This window comes from Numida meleagris, chromosome 1 (assembly GCF_002078875.1).
Source record: "Numida meleagris isolate 19003 breed g44 Domestic line chromosome 1, NumMel1.0, whole genome shotgun sequence".
NCBI lineage: Eukaryota > Metazoa > Chordata > Aves > Galliformes > Numididae > Numida > Numida meleagris.
In genome coordinates, this window is record NC_034409.1 from 104,279,767 (window position 1) to 104,303,280 (window position 23,514).

The 23,514-nt window shown below is 43.4% G+C and overlaps 1 long non-coding RNA gene across 1 annotated transcript in view; it reads right to left on the bottom strand.

Moving 5' to 3' along the window:
- The window catches only part of LOC110402710, a 149,533-nt gene that overhangs the window by 107,636 nt on the left and 18,383 nt on the right, over positions 1–23,514 (bottom strand). The window lies entirely within an intron of this gene.

The following is a 23,514-nucleotide window of genomic DNA, read 5'->3' on the forward strand; positions in this document are numbered from 1 at the left end:
CTGGCTGAAGATTAGAGGCAAGCCACACCACAGACATAGTGTAGGGCTCGGATCTCATGAGATGAGCTTGATGCAGTGAATATGTGGGGCTGCTTGTCAGCAGCACCCCCAGAACCCCTCAGTCCCAAAGGAGCATCCTCAATTGGAAGGTGCATTCCATCGACACAGCAATGGCTGCTAGGGACATGTCAACCAATGCCAGAGCAAATCTTGGTGGACTCCCTTTGAGGTCTTTGGGTTAGGCCTTTATGAGTCCTACGGTTTCTTGCTCTAGTTCAATCCTTTTTATTTTGTACATACATAGGTATGTATTTATGTTTGGTATCTGAGAGAATTTCTTAAACACCGAAATGAAAACACCTTAACATAAAATGAAAATGCCCAAGTATTTTTTACCCAGAACACACCCAGCAATGTTTCAGTGTTGTTTGAATGCTGAGGTGTGGGGCTTTCCATTTGCCCTAAATTCAATAAAATTTTAAGGAGAATTCCAACAGAGCTTTAACCTCTGCATAAATTGATTTCTCATATGACTCTCCTGCAAGACCTAGGCATATCCTAATTTCCATTCCCCTAATTTCCACCAAAGAAAATGACCATGTGGGTATTTTAAAGCATACCTAAATTGCTCTATGACTACAGGCCATTCTGTGCTCCACCACAACTTAAAACCCCATGGATAACACCTGGGGACATAGGCTCTTTCTTACTGCCTCCACCAGTTCCCAGTATTTTGGTAAGCATTCACCACGGAGAGAAAAAGGCAATGAGCTGATGATCTTTGTTAATCGACCAAAAAAAAAAGTGCAAACTGATTTTTGGGCATTGTACCTAGGCAGGTCTAGTAACTGTATAACAAATATGTATTATGCTAGAAAGAGTAGACTCACAGGCGCCAGGAGTGAAACATTATCCTTTTCAGACAAAGTCTCAGACAAAGATCTTTATCTCAGGATGATATATGGGATATATTTTTGAGATGACTCCACATAATACCTTTATTATTGTTGAAGTTCAACAACTTAAAAGGAATTAAAAAAAGATCATATTTGTCCTTTGTTACGTATCCAAATATGGGCAGGAAGCTTCCGATAGGGCTAGGCTTATAGAGAGAAACACCATTAACCTAAAATAGCACCAATATTTATAGCATTGCAGGGGGGATATATGAAGCAACTGTAGAATTGGTTTGAAGAGCCAGAAACTGTTCTCAGTTACAGTTTGCTATTGCAACTCCATTGAATCAAAACAATTGCTCTGTGTGTACTCTGGTTTTCCAGAGAGAGAATTGGGACTGAAGTTTCTGTAGAAGATGAGAAATTCAGATTAAACTGAAAATAGTATAACATTATTAATTATAATTATTTAAGACAAAGTTGAAAAAGTTGACAAAGGTGAACTTGCAGGAAACTTACAACTTTCAGAGTGTTAACACTTTGTGGCTCTACTTTCAGGAATACAAAACTGTTGTAAGCCAGGACACTGGAGATGAGTTCTTCAGGACTTGCCTTAGAGTTCTTCAATTCTTTAGCAGCTTTTCCTGGAGGATAGGCAAACTTTCACAGGGATACACTACTTAATGATCCTTAATTGAGGATCAGCAAGGAGAACTAGTGTACTTATCGTCTTTTCTTGCCTGGACCAGGCAAGGCAGACTGATTGCCTTCTCACTGCCCTAAGCAGCAGGCTGGCCACAGCCAGATGGTGAATGGCAGAGACTGTACCTTAGCACAGTTTTACCACACACCTATTTTCATCCATGCATCTTCTGTGTCTTACACCACTCTACTGGCAACTACGGGACATGGCCTTGCTGATGTTCAAGATCTGCAGCACCATTCTGCAAAACCTTGTGTGAGTGTTGTGCATCAGACAAGGCAGTGAGGTTATCCAGCACAAACTCCTTCCAGTTAAGAAAAGAACTGACAGTATTCCTGTAACTGTGGACCATCTGTGTTCCTGACTTGCCTTGCCATGACACATCACACTGTGCCATACAATACTATGTCATGCCGTGCCACGCCGGTTGGAAGGGCTGTCATTCTGTCATTTTGTGGGACCACTACTTGATAAACACAGTGGGAACACCTATGATGTTTGTGTCTTCCCTGGCTTGGGGGCTCTTCCAAGTGTATTCACTTTCCCTTAAATGCCAACCACATCATCCACAAGCAAAACCAGAAAAAAAGCTGAAAAAAAAACCCACATAGGCAAAATATGATGAGACTTTGCCTGGTCATACGGTACTAGCCAGCTCTCTCTAAGCACTTGAACTTTTTCAGTGATGGCTTGAACGTCGCTGAGGTACAAAGCAGAACCAGGAAGGTCCTGCAGGATGGACGAACACTTCTGCCCCTCACTGCCGTGGAGCCCACTGCACCTTGCACTGTGTCTGTGGGGAGTCTGGAACACCACTGCCTGCTGAGCTGGAAGGATAACAAGACTTAGCCTTCCAGGTCTTCTGAACCCCACCCTTTGACACTGACCCTTGCAATGGCAGCCAACACAGGAACCACATCAGTACCTCCCGATGAAGCTTCTGTGCCCAAAATGTGAGCTTCCAGGGCCCACACAGAGACCTTGGAGACCTCCTCTCCCCCACTGCATGAGAGTGCCTAACACTTTTTGGCCTAAGTCACTCCAATGTAAAACATAAAGACATACATGAAAAAGGCTTCTTTAGCTTTAAGATAGACCGTAGGCTTCTCTGGGCTAAATAAAACAGTGGAAGACAAGGCTGCATAGGTGGCCTGGCCAGGCCCAAAGCAGGTGGAAGGCCCAGGCAAGCTTCCTCTGGAGCAGCATAGCCTGGGGCCCAGGGTCAGGGCCTCTGCTGCTGGCTGTCTATGGGATGGGGTTCACCACACATTTTCAACAGTGAAACATAAAAACACGTTGCTGAATGGAAAGGGAATTGTAACTCATTTACATGTGAATGGCTCATGGCAGAGGAAAAGGAGCTAGGACATTTCCCAAAGCTGCTTCTGACTTCTCAGGACCTTTCTCACACCTCACCCTCGTTTTGCAGACATCAGAATTTGTGTACAGGCACCAGTCGTGGGGCGGCGTGTGGCTGTGGGAGCACTTGATGTCAGAGACTGACTTGGGCAAAGGGAGCCCAGTCTTGCACAGCCCTTCTCTGCTGACTGTAGGATCAGTGAACTATCGTTTCAGTCATGCCTGGTTTTCCTCACCAAAGATACTAAATACTTAACCCCTGATTTGATGGGTCAAGAAGCCTAGTGTGAAACAGGGAGCAAACTAATTTAACACTACAGACATCAGCCTAAAGTGTCTCTGCAGGCACTTCTCTGGAAAATGAATAGCCAGTACTTCCAAAAACACATAATTCATTCATCTTCTGCAGAGGGGGAAAAATCATAAAAAAAAAGCACCCTTTATTGCACAATTCTAAAAAATGTCTGCATGTGAGTAGTGATAGTATCTGATTGGAACCTTGTTGGTGCGGGAAGTACAAGGAGGTGTGTAGGTGAAGCTGTTGTAGTTCTTACTTTGTCCCAGTGTCATAAAATGTGTCCAAACAAGGAAAGAAGTGATCATGTGCTCTGGCAAGTTAACAATGAGGCTGTAATAACACAAGCCAAGAGAGATTCTGCAAAGCAACTTCTGAAAGGCATAAAAAGTAAAATGAAACATTTCTGAAACACATCAAATGCAGACTGTCTGCCAGAGAGTCATGATGGTTGATAGATGACTTGAGGTGTAAGCCATTGCTCAGAGAAGGTGAGAACGCAGTTGGAAAGCTTTGTGTCCACTTTCACTCACTGGGGTTTCCAGGCTTGAATCTCTCTTTTTGGGGGATGAGTCCAAGAAGCTTTCTCAAAATGAGGTGTTAGTAAGAATGAGCTGAATGTGCCCAGGAGTGGAGCTGCTGAAATGCTCACTATGATCCATAATCTACCAGTTAAATCTAACACAGCCTTGCCCCAAGCACTGCACTGGCAGCAGGACTAGACAGTGGCCTGGCCTTTTATTTTCAAGGTGAGTAACTCATTTAATGGAGGAGAAATGCAGCATAGACAAGCACCACAGTTCTCCACAGGCTATCCTTCAACCTTACTCACATCTCATTTTTCTTGGTGGTCTGGGGGAGCAAGGACTTCTCATCCTTACCTCATGAGGTGCATGGCATGCCTTCCAAGTGGTAGGAGCCTCTGGTCAGGTACAGTGAGTACTGAACAAATACTGTGTTTACAATGATGGAAGCAAAACAAATAGGCTAGAGCTGGCCTTGACTAAACTTGCCTTCTTTGCTTTCCATTCTGTGTGAAAAAGACTTTGATCATTTTCCTGATAATCACTTGGGTCTTGCGGGTGTTTTTGTAAGTCCAACTCCATAGAACTTAATAGGAAGAGTGGAAGCATGCAAGCTCTAATTGCACAGTATTGCATCAGGCTATATGTAGACATCACCACCAACAAACTGTTCGCTCTGGACACAAAGAGCTACTGTTTGTTTCTCTGATAATTCTGCAATGACACTTTTACATTGCTGGAAAATAACATTTGACTTGGTGAGGATGAAAGTGCAGGAAATCAGTGTATTGTGGTCAATTCCTCCTCTATGAGCACTGCCCCACATGTGTTGGCACACATGTCTTTGCTTTGTGCCATTTCAAAGCTGGGGTTAGAGCATGCCTCCTGGCACAGCCCTAAGCAGTGCAGTAAGGAAACCACACCAACATGGTGAAAACCAGGGGAAATCTCATGCCACAGAAATAACCCTTAGATGTGCAGATTCTCGTTAGTTGCCTTCCTTCCTCCTCTGGCTGTGCCTGAAATATGGTGAGGTAACATGAATGCAGATCTCCAAAAGCAAGCTTTATTCTAACTACGTCATGAACCAGTAACATGGAAGATATAATATTGTGGCATGTACTGGGAAAAACCTCCATGAGCACCAAATATCTGTGGCTGAAGCCTCTGCTGCAAAGCTGTGTAATGCTTTGATACCCTCACTGGCTAAATTAGAGCTGGAGTACAGTCACACTTCTGACTGCTGCATGAGAGCATATTTAGCAGCTATATTCCCAGTTTTGTTGTCCATCCCATATCTTTCAAATTGCATTGGCCAGTAAGTACAGAGATCATAGAATCATCGAATCTTTTGAATTGGAAGGGACCATTGAAGATTACCTAGTACAACTCCCCTGCAATAAGCAGGTACACCTACAGCTCCATCAGGTGCTCAGAGCCCTGTCCAGCCTGACCTTGAGTGTCACCAGAAATGGGGCATCCACCGCCTCTCTGCGCAGCCTGTTCCACTGCCTCACCACCCTTATTGTAAAAATCTTCTTCCTTATATCCAATCTAAATCTCCCTTCTTTTAGTCTGTAACTATTTCCCTTATCTTGTCACAACAGATCCTGCTAAAGATCTGTGCCCTTATTTCTTATAGCCCCCATTTAGATACTGAAAGGCTGCTCTCAAGTCTCCCCAGAGCCTTCTCCTCTCCAGGCTGAACAGCCCCAGCTCTCTCATGATAGTCTGACCTCACGGGGGATGTATTCCATCCTTTGGATCATTTTTGTGGCCTTCCTCTGGATGAGCTCCAACAGGTCCACATTTCTCCTGCACTGAGGACTCCACATCTGGACACAGTACTCCAGGTGAGGTCTCACCAGTGCAGAGCAGAGGGAAAGGATCACCTCCCAAATCTCTCTCCATTCACTCTTGGATGATTTATTTGGTGCATGAGTATTCAGATATCCAGAAAATAGGGACAGCTGTGCAGTGTAGTCAGCTGTTTTCTGCTTAATTATACAAGTCTTGGAGTGGGCATTCATATGCAAGTTGCCTAAAGATGGTGTCACGACTGGCTACATGCACAATTCCTGAGATGAAGGTTGTGGGTAAACCCAGGACTGTTCCTGCAAGAGATAACACAGATGAGAAGTTGAGCATGAATTGGCCCTGCTTGCCAGGCAGACTCATGGTGGAAAAAATGAACCTTGCTCAGAAGTAAGGAGCAAGGAGCAGAAAAAATCACACAACAAAATAGAATACTTAGGTCACTCCAAAAGTAATGCTTTCTATTTATTTCCTTGGAAACTACAACATACACAAAGAGCATGATAACACTGTCTGATAGAGAAAATGTTTGGCTACAAAATGCTATTTTTTAACACAGGCACCGCTATTAGGTGTGTATTTTCACCAGCAATGAACAAGAGCTTGCATGCCGCACTCGTAAAAATCTGCATGGCCATCTGGAACATGGCTTGTCTTTCACATTGCTGTCACCACTGCTGAAACACACCACTCACCCCTCACTGCTCACATCCATTGTTTGGTCTCCATAAATGTTCAGCAAGTGTTGATGAATGTCAATGGGTGCCATTTTTCCTACACAGAGAAATTTAGTGACACACCTTTGCTTCATCAGCACTTCCATATCAGACACCATTCTGCCAGACTGCCACTCTGCTGCCATCTGTCACATGGCAACAAAATGTAATGGAACATTGGTGGGAAGGTTCAATTTCTACTGCCATACCACAAACATCCACCTCTTGCATCACGGGCCGGCGCAATAAAACAGGAGGCATTACTTTCAGAGTAGCCTTTGTACCAACATTACATAACTGTGGGTGATCAAGTGAGGTCAGACTTAACAGCGTTCAGACCCTGACCTGACAAAGCTATGATAATTCCCTGAATACCCACAGAGAGCTTTCACAGTCAAGTTCTGACATGTTATCTCATGGTGCCTGATCGTTTGCTTAATGTAGTTTAGCTGAATAAAACGGCTGCACAAAAGTTATGTGTCATACCATCCAGCCCCATGGTGCAACAGGGGGCAGGGAAACGTAAAATGCATCACATGTCCCACAGCTCCAACTCCTTGCTGAACAGACAGTTCTTGGTCCCTTAAACATTTGCTAAAATTGCCTGGGTGAGTTATTCCTGGGATACCTCAGACCCAAGCCTGAAGACCTATACTGATTTCTTTTCTCATCTCAAACTCCATGGGTATAGACATTAGAAGGGGCCTTCCATTTTGAATGTTTTTGCTGTTTGAAGAACAGTTCCCATATTTAAAACACTGCAGGGGCTTTCGGTACCTCTTCAGATGGAAGAAATTTCAAAGTGCAAGAACTGTACAAGGGTCCTGGGAGGTCAGAGGGAGTGGCAGTGCTGGGCATCCGGGAGGCAAAGTTTCTCAACTCTTCCTAGAAATGAGGCTAAGAAGAGAGGTTAAGAGGAGAGACAATCCCTCCCCAGTCCAGGCGCACATCCTGATCCCAAGTCCTACCCCCTGTGGCATTTCTGTGCTGGCGCCTTCCTAGGAACCCAGAAATAGGTTTTAAGCATAGTTATTGCATTGTGTCCTCTGGGACTGTGCTGGAACTGCCAATTTGAATCACTTTAAGCTCTCACAGTTATTTTACAAGTCCCAGAGTGAATTGTTTTACTACATTAGGAACCAATCAACTAGGAATTTTCTTCTTACGGTTCGGTGTGTATTTCTTCCCATGATATAGCCACAAACCTGTCTTTCATCAGTTGCCCAAGGTTTTTGCTTTTACATCCAGTTACCACAGGGGCCATCAATATTTGCTTTCAGTTTCTTTAATATGTGCACACAGTACTCAAATTTAGTGTAATTATGATTATATGTAGCAAATTTAAACTTCACTTTACTTGGCTCAGGGTAGGAAAGTCAGGGTAATGTGGAGGCTGTTAAGTCATTGGGTCTGCCTTCATATTTGATACATAGGATCCACAAAAGAATTTGTATGCCAAAGGCCAAGAATGAAATCCTTAAACCTCCCACTGAGCTGCCACTCTAAAAGAAGAGCTGCCTAAACTAGCTGCCTCACTTGCATCCAGTAATTTTCTACATACCTCGGCCATATACCATAGAGGTACTGACTCCCACATGGCTCTTTATGTCTTGGCTATAACGAGTAATCTAAAAAATGAAACACCATTGTTGTCATTCATAAAGTGAGTGATCTCCACCAGTCTCAAAGTTTGGGCTCTGTCCCACCTGTATTTTATGGGTGCATCTGTGAGAGCTGACCTAACTCAAGACATGGACAGAAGGGGAGGAACGTGCCCCTTTTCCCGCTCTCTCTTCTTTAGAGCACATACAGGGATGTAGGAAACACAGACTTAAATCACCTTTCCTCCAGAAGAGTAAACTCCCCCTTCCATTTCTACCTCCTAGTGTATTGACTCTACCACTGTAAGGTCCCCATACTTGCTTTCTCCTTCTACTGTAGGAGTTGGAGTTGCTCTGCCTTGTGTGAAATGTTTGCGTGCTCACTCTACCAGCCTCAGAAGTGCAAGTTCTCTGTTTCAGCATAAGAAACCTCACCACAATCTTGCTCTCTTTATAGACTTACAAACATTAAATTCACTTCTCAAGGTATTCATATTGGTATGCATCTCACTACTAAATAACCTGACTGGCTGTCTACTCAGCAGACTGGGAACCCAAACACTCTGATTTGGAGGACCTTCTCTTGCAGATCCTCAGGCTTATGTGTTTACCTGGTGTACCTAAGTTAAAAACCTAACTGAGCTAGATTTTCACAGCATCATAGAATCATTAAGGTTGGAAAAGACCTCTAAGATCATCCAGTCCAACTATCAGCCCATCCTCACTATGACCACTGACCATGTCCCTCAGTGCTACATCCACATGGTTCTTGAACACCTCCAGGGATGCAGACTCGACCTCCTCCCTGGGCAGCCTGTGCCACTGCCTCACCACTCTTTCTGAGAAGAAATTTCTCGTAATATCCAACCTGACCCTCCCCTGATGCAACGTGAGGCCATTACCTCTTGCCCTATCACTACTTACCTGGGAGAAGAGACCAACTTCCTAAAATCCTGAAAAACACTAAAATTCTGAAAGACAGTGAAGTCTCCAGAGGAGAATTCTGTCCTTTGATAGACTAGCACACAAGGGATGTGCATCTAAAAAGGGACTTTGGGTTTCCAAATTATGTTCCCCTATGTGGTGCATGAATGGAAGCTAGGTCTCGTCCTTGGCAGATATGTACAAATGCACAGTTCATCAGTGGAAGTAATTACCTCCTTCCAGGATTGTAGGTACTTACACTCTAGATTTCTCTCCCCATTGCCCATGAAAATGTACAGAAGCCAGTGCATGGTGGTGTTCTCTCTGATTCACCAGCCACTGCAAGCTCTTGGCTGGGGTCACAGAATCATTGAGGTTGGAAAAGACATCCAACAGCATTCCCTTCAAGCCTGAAAAATATCCAATTGTTTGGTTTTGATCAGATTGCTTGGTTTTGGCAGCAACAACCACCACCACTTTGGCTATCTTTAACAGGGAATTTCATCTCTGCCCTGCTCCTCTGCAGGATTCTCTGATGCAACCTTTGCTTTGAATCTGTGTCACTGCTTTCACCAGTCTTCATGGCATGATCCATGGCTGGGTGCCTGGAAATGAGATTCTTGCACAGTGCAGGAATTTCTTTCCTCCTTGGGAGCATTCTGGGGGCCCTCACTCACCAGAGCTGATGTGCACCAGTACTAGTGTCAGGAACGATGGGTCTGTGGCATACACAAAGAGAGCAGTGGGGCAGTATTTTTCCCTTTTCACCGACAGTGGAAGTTGGAGTACTCTTGCCCCTGCAGGAATCAAGCTGCAGTGCCACAGACGTGCTTTATGCCACCATTGTAGTCTGCTCTTCAGTACCTCTACTATGGTTGGTAAAACAGTAATTATATCACTACAAAATAAAAACAGAAAGCCCCATTTCATAAAAAACATATACCGTTGTTGAGTTATTCTTTCTCCTATCACACAGCCTGAGCAACACCTATTTTTTCCCCTTAGAGTCTAGTTGCTGGTGTGGTACTATGTCAGCATGTCTGCAGTTTGTCAGTGCATTAACAATTCATGACCAAGGGATGCTGAGTGAGAGCTTTAGCTTTGGGGAGAACTCCACCCAGACAAACAAAACTGCATTTCCCAAGGAGAAGGGATAGGAAAGCCAGTCAGAGACCCACTAGCTCACTGAGTCAGGCAGATATTTATAGTCTGACCTGCTACTGCTGTACTGAAGAAATGGAAATACTGTTAAATCATTCTGATCAAATATTCATATGGTCCTAGCACCCCAGCTGTTAAAAGAAGGCAGAAAAAGAAAGGTCCTGACCGAGGATGGTTCAGTCTACCTGTGAAGCACAAAACAGATGGATATAGGGAGATGGGGAAAAATAATAACAGGATCACAAAACAATCAGGATCCCAAGCCATGGGATTGGTCTAATCTCCGCCAAATTTTCCATAGGCATTGCAATGAAGGGGAGTTTTGATGCTACCAAGAAAAATAATGAGGTAACATTCAGGGTGTTTACAAAGAGTTTCTCCTGTGCGTGAGGGGCAGCATTGGAAAAAAAATGAAGTCAGCTTCCCAGAGGATGGTGTGACTTCGCTTAGGGAAAAGGCTCTCTTCTTTTTTTTCTCAGAGAAAGATGACCTCACTTAAAATGGAAATAAGTCTTGGCTCCCCGTAACTGCCAGGCAGTTGGGTGGATGAGGGGTGGCTGTACCCTCATTTCCAAGCAGTGGAGTTAGTCTTTACCGCAACAGTCTCAGTGAAATGAGGATTTGCTCTTTGAATACACAAAGAGTTAGTTTTCCTTTCTGCTAACTCCACTGAGAGTGCTTGAAATTTCAGCTGCCAAGAAATGTCAGCCCAGAGGTGTGGAGAAAAAATGTTTTGTTTTAAATCCATTTCCTCAGTGTTTCTAATGAATCTTTTTTTAAGGAATTTTATGACTATGTGGAAATTCAAGCAGTTGTTGAGAACAACATTTATGCTACTAGTGGGAAGCTGGAATATTTTTGTAGAATAGAACAGTGGATGTTGCACCCTGCAGTTCTCAGGTTCTCACAATTTGTTTCTGCCTAATAAATTTATGTTACATATGTCAGAACACAGAAGCAAGAATGACAAGGTTGTTAGTAAAGACAAGAAACATGGACTGTGGCTGTGTAGTAACTTTCTACTATTATTTTTCTCATGTGGACAGTGCAAAGAAAGCAGGGTTATAAAGTTACAACAGTCTTCCACAAAGGCCCTAGGTTGTGAAATTCATGAGTATATTTGTTGCCAGAAAATCCCATGCAGCTCTTGTTCTCAGCTATAGATCATCCATTTCCTATTAACCCGTCTGAGAAAAGGGACCAGAGGCTGCCACCACCTTGTGTCCTCCAGTCCATCGTGGAGCTCTGCGGGTAGGAGTCACCAGAGTCTGTTGGCAGGTGCAGAAAAAGCTGCTGAGGACTTTCTTATAAGCAGCTGGGCTGCAGTTGGCTCTAGTCGGTACGAGAGGCAAAAGCTTTCAGTGGGATGTAAAACACAAAGTAGGAAATAGGCAGAAAGCATTTGTTTGCTTTATCATTCTCAAAGTCAAGCTAAGCCGAAAACAATTCTTATTTCTTATTTCACCATCTTCCCAAGATTTATTTGCTGTTGAGCTATAGTTTCAAGTAAAGCTCCAGGTTATGGACATCTATAAGGAAATCAGAACATTTCCTGTTGAAGTTATGTTAAAAACAGAGACCTTTCCTCTTCTACTCTTTTTTTCCTCAGAGGTTATCTCTGAAAGACATCTAAAATCTTCCTTCTTTAATTTATCTCCAATCTTTTTGATTGTTTTCTGTTACATGTATGGAAAAGATGTCTTTATTCGCATCTTTCTTTTGTACATTTTTTCTTTATAAGTGTCAAGTTGCGTTCCTTCCCTTCTGACCTTCTCCCTCCTCTGCATATTTTTATTTTGTCACTGCTCTGCAAGGCATTTAAGTACGTGCTTAGCTCCAGGACTGTCAGTGCAACTACTCATGTGCATAAGTATTTATTTAATGTTTATCTTGGTGAATCAGACGTGGGACTCCCTCTGTCTTACTTCCTCTTTCTTTCTCTTTCCACGCCTGACAAAAAATACAATTCTTTTCTCTGTCTCTGATTTCTTCTTGTCTACCATATATACTTAATATTATCTGCTTATGTTCTTCTCTATTTCCTAATTTTTCTTCTCTACTGGTATTCTTTTTTACTTTTCTGCACTTTTCTCCACCACAATCTCTCTCCCTCTAGTCTTTTGGTTCGTTTTTTCTCCTCAGTTCTCTCAATTTCCCTCCTTAATTTTTCTTCACTGAATGGTTAAATTTGAAGAATTACAGGGATATCTCATTTTGTACAATATTCTATTTCACTAGAGCCTGCTACTATTGAAATCAACAGCAAGTCTCCTATACACTCCCAGGAGAGCTGGAATGGATCCGAAATATTTGCTATTTGCCAAATGGTGGGAGTCTCTGTGTCCAAAGCTGGTCTGTTTACATCAGAATCAAATGCAGGCTCCAGTTTGAATCAGAACCATATGCTCTTCCCAAATTATGAATTTTCATAGTAAAATAAGCTGCATAGTGGATACTGAAGGACAATAATGTCCCTGTTAAGTGCTGACTCAGCGCCTTGGGAAGGAAGAGAATTGCCCTGCTCTGGAGCCAAGGCTGCACAGCACAGCTCAAAGATGATGGAGTGGAGTGTAGAAAGGGGAGGCAGGAATAGATGGCAAAAAGTTGGTTGTGTTTAACAAGCAAATACAGTTAGAAAACATTTCACAATATCTGCCACCAGATACTGAGTGAAACTCTAGCTCCACTGACGTCAATAGCAAGCCTCCCATTGACTTCAGGCATCTGGATGTCCACCTACCAAATATTCAATTTGCTGTTAAGTGTGCATACAAATGAGATAGTGTCCCTTGGGGATGAGGCAGTCCTGTAAGACATCCTGATGATGCTACATTTTGCCATTGTGACGCTCACTTTCTTAATGTATTTTATTATTGTTGGAGATTCTCAAAATACTTTGATAAATGACAAAATAGAATCATAGAGTCATAGAATGGTTTGGGTTGGAAGGAACCTTTAAGATCATCTAGTTCCACCCCCCTGCTATTGGCAGGGACGCCTCCCTCTAGATAATTGCTGGTTTGGTTAAACAAAAAATACTGGTTACTTTGCTTTTGCATTAAAGATGGCTTTTATTTTTACAAATACTCAGAAATTTCACAGCATTTATAACCTGTGGTTCTTCTCAGTTCACAGGGTATTAACACCAGCCCTGTTCCCTCTGTGGCTGAGATGACTCAGACACTGTGCTACAAAGCCACAACTGGGCACAGGTACCTCTTCTTCCTGGAGATGGATGTACTTTCTGGGTTATTTGCAGAGAACTGATGTTTGATGACCTTGGCAGGGGCTGCCAGCCCTGCAAGATCTGGTGGCAGTCAGAGCATGGGGGTCCCAGTCTCTGGGCAAGCTCTCCTCATGGTCCACAGTATAAGCTTCAGTATGTGAGCCTGTTATTGCTGTCAATTACAATTCACATTTTTAAAACCATTATTTAATTCAAAAAAAAAAAAGGGATCTGTTTTAATTGCTGAAAGGAAGCCTATGAATCAGGGATGAAGCACCTTTCCATGCAACCCCTACCCAGGACACAATATAGCACTATATTTAGATTCTTATTAGATCATTTTCTTCTCTTTGGTCTCTCCATCTTCTAGCACTGCCTTCACGTTTGATTTTCCCCTGCTCTGCTTGTCACCCTGTAATTGCACTGGATTTCTTTCTCTCCCTCCCACTGGCCCTTTTTTTTCCCTTTCTACTGTCTCTCCCAAACAGAATGCAAACTCATTAACATTCCCGGTTCCCCATGAACAACCGAGCCCTTCCCTTGCCACTGCATTTCAAGTGAGGCAAGGCAAGTTTGTATGAAATAACAGGCAGACACAGTCCTTTCTCGTCCCCACATATGCAGGACTGAAGGATGGCTGGGGAGGCTGCAGGGAGCCTGCTACAAGGGAGCTTGGCACTGCTCAGACCCTTCACATTGGAGTCAGCTCCAATGTGGAACCCACACCTTCTTCCTCTAATCCCAAAATCTGAGAGTTCCCATGGTGAGTCTTGCATTGCTGACCCATTTCCAGCATCCTGTAAGTGGCCACATTTGGTACATGCATGTGCAAGTGACTTCTGAATGCAAATATCACCAACTTGAGGGGAAACCATAAAATCATAAAATTGTTAAGGTTGGAAAAGACTTCTGCGATCATTCACTCCAACCATCAGTTCATCTCCACTATGCCCACTAACCACGTTCCTCAGTGCCACATCCACACAGCTCTTGAACACCTCCAGGGATGGTGATTCCACCACCTCCCTGGGCAGCCTGTGCCACTGGCTCACTGCTCTTTCTGAGAAGAAATTGTTCCAATCTGACCCTCCCCTGGTGCAACTTGAGGCCATTCCCTCTTGTCCTATTGCTGTTACCTGGGAGAAGAGGCACCATTGCTGGCCTCTCGGGCCCCTTCAGGGAATGTGCCAACTCAAGTCCAGATACAGACACAGCTGAAGGCCACCTGGCTGTGACTGGAGGCTCACGAGCCCTTTCCACAACAAGCAGAGAGGAATGCCTCCAGCAGGCCCCCACTGCTGCTCCTTCAGGTAGCACCAGGCAGCCCTCCAACCAGGCTCAACATGAGCGGCCTACAGAGAAAGTGGGCGGGGGACTCCCAGTAGTCACTTCCCAGCAGACCAGGTGCAAGACGCTTAACCCTTCATCTCAGACAACAATGAACACAACTTTCTGGAATGCCATGAAGCACCTCTGTGTTTGACAAACCATATTTTCAGTCACGAAATTCATTTACATTGACTGGCCAGTGGCTGGTTGTGGCGGTCATTCAAAAAGCAACCTAGAGATGAAAAATTGTCTCTGGGTCCCCCAAATTACTTTCTCCAATTAAACATATACACTTAGAGCTTTCAGGAAGAAGAATTTTTGGCAATGATGGGTTGCACAGTGCTGCTTTACAAATTACTGCTTCTTATATGCTGAATTTTAACCCTCTGTTCTTCAGTTTTAAAGCACATGTCAACTATATGCTAAAGGAGTCAAGAAGATAGGCTTCAATTATTTCATTTTATGGAGGTTAAAAAGGTTCTTGTAAATGACTGATACAAATAACTGGAAACCCAGTTAAAACAACTGGATAACAGATGGCAAAGGAAAGTGGTTTACTGTAAAGTGTTGCAGACTAGAAGATCATTTACAAGAAGCAATTACACAAACATCCCTAAGCATCCAAGATCCCATAAAAGGGTTGCTGAGGTGGAAGCACAATTTCAGTTGTGGATTTTTGTGCTTGAATTAAAATCAAATCTTTTAATTTTTTTTTTCTCTTCTTACTTGTTTTCCTCCCTTTCCCTCTCTGTGTCCCTTCATTATCAAGGGAGCATTAGCGTTTCTCAGCCTGTACAAGAAATGAAAGTGGCCAGACAAGTCCTCCCTCCAACAAAATCTTGTGCAAAAAAGGTTTGTTTTTATTGTTTGTTTCTTTTCATTTTATTTCCTTTGAGGTTAAGGATCAATTAAAGACCAAAGAAGACAATGCCTGTGTGGTGAATATAAATAGTTTAACGAGTTAAATGATGAGAATAATAACACATTTTTTTATGAGCATGGCAGAAGAGAGAAGCTGCCACATTCTGACATTTAGGAAACTAAAAGTTTATCTGTGTTTGCCTTTTCAAGCCTTTTTTTTAATCCTCCCATGTTATCCATTGTGTATAGATAATGGTAGCATGACTTTCCTGTTGGATCTTGACAGAGTGTTGAGCTAATAAAACCAAAGCTTTGCGTAGTGGATTTCTGCAGACCAAAATACTTTCCCTCAGTTGGAAGAAGAGCATTTCTAAAGTTAGCAAAGGCAATTCTGGCCTTTGCCTGCTGTTTATCTAAGGGTGGAGACTTAGCAGCTCCTGCAGTTCCTAACATTCCACTGGAAGAGAAGAGGAGGGAGGCACAGGCAACAGAAAATTATAATTAAAAAAATCCTAGTTTTTCACTACTTGTCTTAGCATCCATTAATTTTAGTTAAAAATTTTGGCAATCTGACCACTGCTAGGAATGCTGGATACTTTCTGCACTTGCAAAACTATCTGCAGTCCTTTGATATGATTGTGAAAGAATCCCCTTCTTACTAAGAGCCAGTATGAGTACGAAAGAAATTCAGCCCACTGACCAATATTTCCCACAGCCTGCTTGTGTCTTTCTGCCATCCCCAAATCCAAGTGCAAAGCACAGACTTTCCCTCTATAATATCAGCAGGGTGAACTTTCTCCTCTCATGTAACTTGCAGGCAATAACTTATATATGTGTATGCGTGTATCAGATTGTCCTCTTGCCAGTTATTTTCATTTGATGCTGAACCCACAGACACTGGATTAGGAGAGAGACAACTTGTCTGCTGCCTTACGTACACATTCATAACACAAGGTTTTCCTGCATAGATCTAGTATGGAGGTTGCATTTGCAGGCCAGACTTTTACTAAAAGAGCTGGGCAAAGTGGTCCAAAAGACAGCTGCAGGAGTGGGGTCAGAGTCTGTCTTAATGAGAAGGCATGCCAAGGCTCATTCTAGGCACTTTCTAAGAGATCTCTGCTTGCTAGAACATAGTTGGGATACAGAAAATACATGTGGCATCCCCAGGTACTGGAACATCTCTTTGAAACTGAAAGCATAGAAGTATAAATTAGATCAGCCTCAGTGCTGAGGTTTAAAAAGCCAGGATGGGTAAACACAACACTGAGGCATTATTCCTCCAGTCCTGAAAGGTGAACAAAGCACAGCTCAGACACAGCTGAAGATCAAGTGTCTGGAGACGCCAAACCATTGCACCCATGCACAGCATACACCACACAGGTGCAGCTGATTGTCTACTTTGCACTGCTGCAGATCTTGGCAAATTGCACCAATGTAATTTTCTTTGTGCGGATTGCATGGTTTTTATCCACCCCAGCATCAGTATGGCACAAATCTAACTATGTTGGAGTTCTTCCTGAGGCACGTTGGTGTTAATGAGATCAGAAACAGGATGGCTATCGGGTTGACATGGCTATCTCATTGACTGATAAGGCTGTACAAGTCTGAGACTCTTGCAGTACAAGAATTTTCTAAACACCATGTGGTAATTTTATAATACTTACTGAACAATGCTTGTACTTTCTTCTTGCCCTTCCTGCACACATATGCGCTTCCTACCCTGCCACAAGTGACTAATAGCTGTGAAGCCATAAGCAAAATGTCACTGATCTCAAGGAGATACCACGAGATTCATTGCCTCCTGCTTCTGGGACTAGAGAGGCAGTTTCCTGGTCTGAACTATCAGCCCGAGGCAGGACCCCAGCAGACCCATCATCAGCTCGAGCACTCCATGCTGTCCCAACAGGAAGGTCTCTTCGCCCCACTGATCTGCAGCTATCTGCAACATGTGCCGGTACACACCACTGTGGCCTACATCTGACCTCACATTGAAAGCTGCATGTATGGCCTGGATCTCTGAAGAATGTCAGAAAAATTATGTCGAGGGACAGCTCACCCCAACCTGGATTAGTTCTCCTGGACAGGTAAATCGAGTTGCCCTTGTTTGTTTCTACCTGATGACAACACAGGGAGCCTGGATGACAAGTTCAGGGAGACACCTATCTTCCAGACAGCTGGGGAGGTGAGGTCAATTCCTGCCCACTCTGCTGTGCTTCAGGGACTGGAAAAATGTCATCTCTCTGGAAAGAGAGAATAACGTTAAATGGGGAAAACAGTGTTTGCCAAGCTGGACTAATTGGGTGTCTAGTTAGCTACCAATCACTGGCCAAGAGTTCTGTGGACTTTGGAGAAACTGTTCCAGATTTTGTTTGAGAAATGTGCCAACAGCATTGCATTCCCCAAGAGGTGTTATGGAGGGGCGAGCAATGCCCAAGAGGTCCTGCAAACAGTCACTGGAATATCTGAAAAATAACCTGGTGCTCCTTAAATGGGCACCTTCTGCAGCTTTCCTAGAAGGAGAGGTTACTGACAGGGGTATTTATTGAAGCAATGAATGAGCTTCATATGAAAGACTGAGCAAAGCTTGCAGAAAGATCTTTTCTGAACTCTGACATGATATGGCTCCTGGTCTGAATTTCATCTTCATTAGGTACCTGACACATCAAAGCCACAATTTCCCTGGTACTTAACAGACGGCTTATGTGGTCCTAATAACATATCAGCAAGTATTCAGTATTAAACATATATCATCTGCACAAAGAGAGAAAGGAGGACTGAATGACCTCATTTTAATTGAAGGGTCTTAACTAAGCCACTAATACTGCACATTCCATATGTTAGTTATGTGCCTAACTATCACCATTTGGCCTACTCATTAAATTGCATCTACAGTTAATTGGGAGCAAAACATTTCATCCGGAAAATTGCAGGCTAGATAAAAAAAAAAAAAGAAAAAAAAAAACAGGCTAAAGCCTGTAAAGGTCCATAAGCAAAAGCAATTATTATGTCTCAGTGGCAAAGTATGTTTTTTTAAATGGAGAAAAAGTTGTTTGACAGTAAGCTCAGCACTGGCAGCGCTTCGCAGTGGCACAAGGGCAATATGAGAAGATGCCAGCTGATGAGGACAGAGGTTATGGGGCATTGTGCACACAACCCCTACACCAGACCATCTCTGCTGCAGAGGAGGTCCTGGTTACAAACCAGATGGCACTCTCTGCCACCTTCCAATGCAGGTAGGGCACAAGCATTCGCCTCCAACATCAAGAAGACACTAGAGCCAGAGTGGCCAGGCGGCAGGGCTGGTCACCCTTGGGCTCATCCCTCCTACAGGGCTGCCGTCGGTACCTCCCTGAGCACTAAATGAGTTGCTTCCTCCTCATTTGTCAGAGTATTTGACTGCGTAGCAAACAATGTCATTCTCCAGTTTTCTGATGACAACTTGCAGATGTGACAGGAAAGAGTTTATGTTTGTGCTTTACATATCTAGAAGGCTAAGAGCAAGAAGGGAGCCTGGCTACTGAATAACATAAAGCAGGTAACCAAATTTAGAACAGTTGTTCACAGTACAAGTATTTTTGGCAGCTTGCTCCTCCAGCACAGATTCATGAGTGCAGCTGTTAACATTTTCTCACCCACCTACACAGTCAGGACAGCCAGTGTTATTTTTTTTAATAGGATGAATTGTGTCCATTGGTGAAAGAAGTTTTGTTGGAATCTGCTGCCTTCAGCAACCACACTCACAAGGGATTTGATAGGAAACCCCTCTTAAAGGAACATGAGTCAGTTATGAGGGTTTTTTGGTTGTTTTTTTTTTTTTTTTTTTTTTTTTGAAAGCTGCACTGAAAGAATCAGTAAGGAGTTTTCCATCCCTTACTTACATGGACAAGCTCAGTTTCAAATAGCTTTGTAATGAGGAGCTTTTCAAGGAAGTCTTTGTGCTTCGATTGTTTGAGAACTTGGCCTGGGAGCTGCTTCTCTGCTCCCCTCCCTTCTCTGTGTCTGATCTCCCGGGGAAGCAGCCCCATGATGAATTAAGCATGCTCTGCATTCCCTGAAGACTGTGAATGCAACAGCTGGTCGCTCTTCACACAGGAGAGGGGAAGAGGCTAAAACTGAGGCTCTCCTTCCTTCTTTTCTTCAAGTCAATGTCTTGTCTGGAATAGGGCCACTGTTTTTGCTCTGAGTTGGGAAGTAGTGCTCCCCTCCACCTCCCTGCCATCCTTTGGGGTCCTCAGATATTTCTGAATTGTCCAAAGGATTTCCCAAATGGTCCAAAGAGAAAGTATGAAGGTATGCAGAGATGAAATAATGTTCTATGTGGTGATGTTCTTATTTCACAAATATGTCTGTGAAGCAGTATAATAATTTTCCAGACTAGAGCATTTCCCTTAAAAGACTTTAGATCAGGGGCCAAGACGCATGCTTCTTCTGACAGCAGGGAAAGTATTCCAGGGCTGCTTTGACAGCACTGCCATGGAGGGCTTTTCTTATCTGCTGCCCCAGTTCAACACACAGTCTCACTGTTTTTTGCTTCAGCTTTCTCACTCTCTGAAATGGGACACAATAATGACAACTGCACTTGGAATTTGCTCTTCTCCCATGTATCCTAAAGCACCTCAGAGAAACTGGCATTCTAGGTCGTAGGGACTTTACTGAGATAAGAATCATAGAATCGTTAAGGCTGAAAAGACCACTGAGATAATTCAGTCCAACCATCAGCCCACCCCCACCATGCCCACTGACCATGTCCCTCAGTGCCACATCCACACGGCTCTTGAACACCTCAGGGACAGTGACTCCACCACCTCCCTGGGCAGCCTGTGCCACTGCCTCACCACTCCGAGAAGAATTTTTTCCTAATATCCAACCTGAAGGTCCTCTAACTAATGAGGATTATAGACTAACTCCATTTCATTACACGAGCAACTCAGGTAAGTGAAGTTCATCGGGTTAATGAGGCACACAGATAACCTTGTCCTAACCTGTAACAAATAATGCCTTCATTTTCAGAGCACCACTGAACACAACGGTGGTCAAGTGCCTCACATAGTTCTTCCCAGGAGTGAAGTTTAAACTGATTTTTTTTAAAAAAATGCCCAGCCATAAGGAGGCTTTTCAGTTAAGTGCATAGAGACAATGAGGGGGCAGAACCAGGCCCTGACGTACAGCAGCCCACCAGCCTCCATAGCACAATACAGCGCAGGATACCACCAGCCCCATGGATGGGGAAAAGGAGCCTTTGTAAGACAGTAGCTGCTTTCTGTGCAATAACTGCATCACATTTTGCAGGCTACATTTCTGACTGTAATTGAGGAGCAGAAAGAGCAATGTAGTGTGAGAACGGACGTACATGTAAAAGTGTAAGCAAACCACAATAAAAATGAAACTTGTACAAAATATTTCCCATTCTGTGTGCATTAACGGCATGGAAGACTGCTCCTCTCCTGACATGGAAATGTGTCATGACAGGAATATTTTGCAGCATATCAGAGGACACCCTCTGAGAAAACAAAACAAGACAAGACAAAGCAAAACAGTGAATGAGCAAATAGCGAGGCATTTGGTATGGAAAGGGCAACTTGGACAGTTACCTTGAAGAGTCTCCTCCTGCAGAATTGCTCTCTGAATGGGAAAGCAGAAAGCAGCTGGACAGGTAACTGTCCCTGGGCCACTTCCAGCTGCTGACTCTCTCCTGGGGATGCCTGTTGGTATGGTCTGGGTTGAGCCTCTACTGCAAGATGCTCACAGAAAGGTATGGTCCATGGCTTTCTCGTCAGCGAGGAAAAAATCCTGATTGTTAAGAGAAGCTGGAGGAGATTTTGTTCTGTGTTGTCGTGTTTGCAGAAAAGGTACTCAACAGTTAGATATCACAGGTGGTCAGGAAAACCTTTCCCCCATAGACACACACACACACACACACACGCACGCACACAGATATTTTACCAGCTATCCAAGCCTGTAATTGACTACTGTTCCTCAGAGGACTGAAACAGGTGAGAAGATGAGTAGCCTTTTGCTGTGCTATGTTCGGTTATTCATACCTAAACTTGGTTTCAGGCTGGAGCACAGGAAATGCTGGTGAGTCCCATCCCCTCCCAAGGCTGAGTCTTTGAAAGATTGACAGAGATGTTTTTCCTTACCACAGGGTGGGGAAAGACATTTCAACAAAATGTTCATATCATCCACAGACCTCTGGGTGGGAGTTGCATTTGCATGTTTTTGATCCTAGTCATAAATGATCCTTTGACATACTTAGCTCAACTATTGACCCTCCTGATTGCATGACTACAACATTTCCATGGATGTTGCAGTCTGTCTGATCTGCCCAAGGAAAAGACATATTTTTTAGGCCCTATCCACCTTGGAGATGTTGACAGTACTAAGAACAGAGTTCATGCTGACAGACTTAAAAAAGGCTTCACGTGGTTTCTCTGTGTTCCAAAAACTGCAGAACCAACTACTGTTGGTTTAGTCTGAACCTTCTCATCCTGCTCTCTTTTTATGTCAGTGTGGGAAGCACTAAACATTTATTACTTTCTATTATCTATCTTCTATTACTTTCCTGCCATGTTCTGATGGTCTTTCTGTATCTTTGGGCTATTGCTCATGTTGCTCACTGAGTAACATAGCTGTCAAGCCATCAGATGCACTCGGAGCAACAGCAGAGCATGATTCACAGTATGAACATTCTTGGTTTTGGAGCTGGCCCTCAAGGCAATGAATACAATTAAAATCCAACTCTGCTGCTGGCCTGCAACCCACCAAGGGACTCAAAGGCACCTCAGGGCTCTGTTTCCCAACATAGTTCAGCTTGTGTGGGATAAGAAGGTAGTGATGACTGAAATAATTTGTGTTTTCTTTGGCTTTTGACCACTGAGTAAAAACACGCTTTAGCCATTCATCTCTACCAGTTGCTGCGATGAAGGTGCTGCTAATATCATTAGCAATAAAGCACACAAATATTCACTGTTTTAAATGTGAACTGGGGACTCCTCACTGCATTCTGGGGCAGCATTATTTTTTCCACACAGCAGCTCTGGTACCCAGTACCTTCAAAGAGGATTCGCGGTGCCTGCAGCCAGAACTGTGTCCGATTGACAAAGGGTTCCTAAAGACCACAACTGATATGGTCCTTAAGGAGGCTAAACCACAAGGAGTATGGAAGATACATACAATCTCTGTCTTCAGGTGGAATAATCAGGAGTTTTGTGGAGTTTCCTGCGTGCCTTGGTATGTCAGTCCTCCAAATAAGAAGGACCTAATGTCACATATGCCTGCATCCTTCTGGGAAAAAAATCTACAGTATAAGCAATAAAACTCCTGTGTAACAAAATCAGAGGATATAATTCTGCCTTTACCTTGGATTTGTCCCACTGTAATTTGCTGTTTTCAGTGTACAAAAAATAAAGTCAGAAAGCGGGAACAGACTTGGGCCTGTGCATTACAAAAGAGCCAAGTCTTGGAGTAAGTCCTTTAAAGATACCCCACTGGAAGTCATAGTCTTGTGCAGAAGGGCTTTCTTTTTCCTGAGTGTACCCCAGTGTTGGTATAGTTTTGAAAATAGTGTTTTTCAAAGCAAATAATAAAGAAGCAACATACCAGGAAGTGCATGGGAATTGCCATATCAAACATTTCTGCCTAGCAACTGCTGTACACAGAGAATATTAAAACAGATGTTTTAACAGGAAGATCTTCATCAATTGTAGTTTTTGCAAACATGCAGTCAGGAGTGGCCTTGAGAAAAGCAGCACATCTTAGAAAGCAACCTTTTAAATGAAATCAAAATTAAATGTACATGTGCAATGTAGCAAAGAGAGATCTGTGGCTTTCTTCCCCATGGAGGCATTTTTTTTATTGTTGGAGACTTCTTAAAGAAGGCTTCGGTATGTCTGGATGCTAATTGTTGAGTTGTCTAGACGGTGATGATATTATTACCAAGTTATGCACAGATACTCACTTTGTCACTGTTTCCAGTGCTGCCTACACATATTGCTTCACTGAGTACTGTTGACATGTGCAAAAGCTCCCTAGATATTTATTTTTCTCATTTAGACAGAGATACTGCATGTTTCTGAAAACCATTATGCACTGAACCATTTCTAAT